This window comes from Penaeus monodon, chromosome 16 (assembly GCF_015228065.2).
Source record: "Penaeus monodon isolate SGIC_2016 chromosome 16, NSTDA_Pmon_1, whole genome shotgun sequence".
In the NCBI taxonomy this organism is placed as follows: Eukaryota; Metazoa; Arthropoda; class Malacostraca; order Decapoda; family Penaeidae; genus Penaeus; species Penaeus monodon.
In genome coordinates this window covers 37,255,660-37,260,659 of record NC_051401.1, presented here as the reverse complement: position 1 = coordinate 37,260,659, position 5,000 = coordinate 37,255,660, and positions in this window count along the sequence as shown.

Here is a 5,000-nt window from a genome sequence, read left to right as displayed (position 1 = left end):
CCCTTCTCCCTTTGTTTACACCTCCTTCTCTCCTTCCTCATGATCTTTCTCTTCTGCCGACCTCCTTCTCCCGTTCGTACAATTTCTACTCTCTTTCCCCTTTCTCCTTCTCCTCTCCCACCTCCTTCTTTCGCCCTTTGCACAATCAACCTGCAAAGTCCCAGGAAACCGGAGCTGCGTCTAGAAATTTGACCCGAGACTCAAAGTGCCGGTTACTGAGAGGGTTTTAATACGGCCATCGCGATTACACCGTAGAGCTTCGTTCGTTCGGCCGAAATGCACAGTGTTGGGGGCGTACGGGCAGGGCGAGGGCAGTGAGGAAGCAGATGGCGTTATTGTGTTAATATCTCAATTATTGTGGTTATTGCTATTATTTTCTTATCATCATCCTCATTATTATCATCATCATCATTATTATTATTTTATTATTATTGTTGTTATCTTAATTATTATTATTATTATAATTATTATTATCATTATTATTATTATCATTATTATTATTATTATTACTATTATTTTCTCATCATCATCATCATCATCATCATCATCATCATCATCATCATCATCATCATTATCATCATTACTATGATCATTATTATTATGACGTGTGTGTGTGTATGTATAAGCCCATATAAATAGTTAGTATGCGTATATCTAACTGAGTCCATACGCACAGAAAAAGAAATTGTCTCCTGAAATACAGTACGCATAAAAATATTCCACCATGCATACCACTTTATATAACGCGATGCCCCCAGCTATGTGCATGCGTGTGTCTCTGAGCAATAAATATAGAGGAAATTTCATTGCAACTAAAATTGCCTGCACGCTTGGTTTGTGTTCCCGAAGGGTTTCCTGCTATAAAGAGTAAAGCCTCTTGAAGTAGAGTCTAGGAAAGCTTAGCCCCACAGCGCACTTGCAAAGGCGTCTCCGGCCGTAATGCAACATTCAACGTCTTAAAAGTTTGATGAAGCGCCAACACCCTTCGGAATTGCTTTGAAATTTGATGACGCTTTTTGACGACACAAGATGACGTGAGCGACTGTTACGCTCGGTGCGATCTGTGGCAGAATTGCGTACAAAGTATTCATGAATCCGTCGATGTGCGTACGTAGAGGGCTGAAGGGAAACGGAGGGGAGGGCAGAGGAGGGGAAGGGAGGGGGAGAAGGGGTCATAAGGCCATAAGAGGGACGTCTTTTCCGTGTGAGAATGTCTCCCGTGTGCTGTGTCTTAGCGTGTTAATGTATTTCTGTTCGCGCTGCCTGACTTACAATGAGACCCATCGACCCGCCGGATAAAAACAGGCATATACGTGATGGTGCGAAGGGAGAAGGAGCGGCCATTACCAATACGAGAATTCCGTGACGAGCCTTTTCGCGATTTCTTATATAACTGTATGAGACAATCAATACAGAGCGTCTGAGGTGATGGTACTGATACGGAAAATGCTTTGAATGTGTGATATCAATCTTACTTCGTGTTGGCTCTTTGGTAAATTGGTGTCGTCATTCTTAAGACATCAAAACGTAATCCTTCCTATATCTTTGGTTGGCGGTAATGGGCTTAATTTCTACAAATAATTTCCGTGCATGAGAGACTCAGTGTTTAGTATTCACTCTTTGTCTAAGCTTTGCCTTACCCTTCACTATCTCCGGAGGGCCCTCTATGAGTGCGAAAATGAAACCGTATCTTTCCTTGCGTGAATCTCTTCATACATCTGGAAAACCACAGCATTTGATTGAAGACTGTTCTGTAACACGGGAATGCTCTTAATACTGCGTCTCCATCCTCCTGCTTTAGCTAATAGTTACATCTTTTGAGTTTCTATTTTTTTTCTTTTTTGAGAGAGAAAGATGGATAGCCCGCTGGCTTTTAAGGCATTGTGATATTTCTTAGAGAAGGATAATTATCAATGCTTTAAATATCGGCTTCATGCGCATTCTGTTTTGGCGTATTTGCGAGGAGGCGGTTCTATTTTGCCTTTGATTACCTTCAGATTCCAGAATTAGCAGATACACTAATGACTGGATGGAGGCGTGTGTATCAGAGGCCAAGAGTGTGATGACTGCCTCGCTCCAGTTCCTCGCGAAGGAGGCTTTTATATCATACCCGTGGATTCCATAATGAGATTTACGGTTCATAGAACAACCATAGGTCGCCATCCCGCGCACGTTTAATTTCATCTATTGAAAACAAGTAGCTATTGAACAGTGAACACAAAGAGAGAGAGTGAGAAGGAGAGGGAGAGGGAGAGAGAGAGAGAGAGAGAGAGAGAGAGAGAGAGAGAGAGAGAGAGAGAGAGAGAGAGAGAGAGAGAGAGAGAGAGAGAGAGAGAGAGAGAGAGAGTCGAGTAGCAAACCCCCAAACACGATATTAAAGTCATTTCAAAAAGAGTCAAATGGCGTGAAAGATATATGTATTTATTTGAACAAATATTTCCCTAGCGCGAAACAAAAGAGAACTTTCCTCCTCTCTCCCTCCTCCCTACCCTTCCCTTCCCTTCCCTTTATACTCAACAATTTTATACATTTCCGCACTTTTCCTCCTACGTCTGCCAGTGGACGTGGCGGGAAATCCCCTTCATTTTTTCGAGTGGGGGTGGGCGAGGGGGAGAGAGACAATGGACAAAAGACATGATATGGGACACTGGCTGTACCTACTTGGTAAGCCTTGTGCCTCGTCTCTCTGATAACTGACAGGAAACACAAAGGTAATGCGATGATGGGGAGAACTTGGGGAAGATGCTGTGCGACATGGCGGGGTGGGGATGGGGGTGGGGGATGATGGGCAGGGGGAGGGGGAGGAACTCAAAGCGAGAGGGAGACAGGCGAAGAGGGAAGGAGGGGAAGGATAAAGGTGGTGAGAGAAGAACGTGTTAAGGGAGGGTAGGAAGGGGAGGGTAAGGTAAAAAGGAAGGAGGGGATTGGCGGAGAAAGCTTGGGGAGAGAAGGAGAAGGAGGGAGGAGGACGGCACTGGTGGAGGATCTTTTTTAATAGAAAAATGGAATTCGCAAAACTTGAGGGATACACGACTATTATGTCTTTAAATAGAGGAAGCGAAGGGAAGTCGTTAATAGAGATAAGGTGAAGGAAAGCAGAAACTCGAGAGAGTAGAAAGAGAAAACGGAAAAAAGAAAGAAAGAATAAAAAGACCAAAAAAGTTATAAAAGCTTAAATGAACGCAAGATGAGCGCGAAAATATGAGGATATAATAATAAATAAATTACATGATGAAAAAAACAAAAAAAAAGGTTATTTTTGTCAAGTGCCTAAGCGCTTGACAAAAAGAGGTGATAGGAGTTTTGATGATGAAAGAGGCAGGGAATGGGCAAAAACATCGTCATTAAGAGAGGATAGGAAAGGGGAAGAGAGAACGAATGCAAACGAAAGGGAAAAGAGAAAACAAAATAAAGCTTGGGAGGAGAATTTCACAAGAAGGACCTTTGAACGTCCGTCGGCGAACAGAGATACGTGCATATATGCACACACACACACACACACACACACACACACACACACACACACACACACACACACACACACACACACACACACACACACACACACACACGCGCGCGCACACACACACACACACACACACACACACACACACACACACACACACACACACACACACACGCACACACACACACACACACACACACACACACACACATATATATATATATATATATATATATATATATATATATATATATATATATATATATATGCGTATATATATATATATATATATATATATATATATATATATATATATATATATATATATATATATATATATATATATATATATATACCTACCGTTAAAAGAAAAAAAAAATGTATATATATGTATGCATATATATGCGTGTGTGTTTGTATGTGTGTGTGTGTGTGTGTGTGTGTGTGTGTGTGTGTGTGTGTGTGTGTGTGTGTGTGTGTGTGTGTGTGTGTGTGTGTGTGTGTGTGTGTGTGTGCGTGTGTGTGTGTGTGTGTGCGTGTGTGTGCGTGTGTATAAACATAGTAAAAGTTAAATTCTAGTCACCGAAGATGCAAAATACAGATATTCAAATAGACACATTGCAATGATTTGGCAGACAGGTAGACGGACAGACATTTAAGAAAATGACAGATGTGAAAAGGCGAGTAGAGAAAGACAAACCGAACAAACAAGCGCCAACACAGCGACTCTAAACCAAAACTTACTTAAAAAATAACCTTTATCCCCAAGAGACCCGCAGGCAATCAAATTAATATCCAGCCAAACGCTACTTAACGAAATTCATCACGTAAAAGCCATTATCAGAAAAGTGCACTCAAGAATGCATAGAACCTGCACCCCCCTTTCCACCCCCTCTGAAAAAATAGGGAAAAAAACGAGGAAAAATGGGGAAAAATGGGGGAAAATAAAGGGGAAACAAAACATATATCTGTCATAGGAAATTTGCAAGGGCCTCTTGTCAGCCAACAGGGTCTATGTGAGGTTATTACGTTATCCATGTACTTTTTTCCCTCGCTGCCGCAAATTGTACTGGTTAATTGTATTATATCATTAGCTTGCGTTACGAAACACGGGAATTTGGTTAGAAGTTGCAGTTGCTATCACATATCCACTATAGTAATGCTAATGAAAATGGAAACTATTATGATAATTTGACTATATACTTTTCTCTCTCTCTCTCTGTAATAAATTGTAAGGCTGTTATCATGGCCATCGTTACACATATTTTTCAGTGCTATCTTTAACGCCGTCATTTATGTCATTATCACTGAAATCATCAGCGATACAACTATTTCAATCTTTTCATTATTGTAAAAACGTCATCATCATTTTCAACAACGACAACAACAACAACAATAATAATTATAACATTAATAATAATAATAATAATAATAATAATGATAATGATAATAATAATAATAATAATAATAATAATAATAATAGAAATAATAATGAAGATAATAATGATATTGATAATAATAACAATTAGGACAA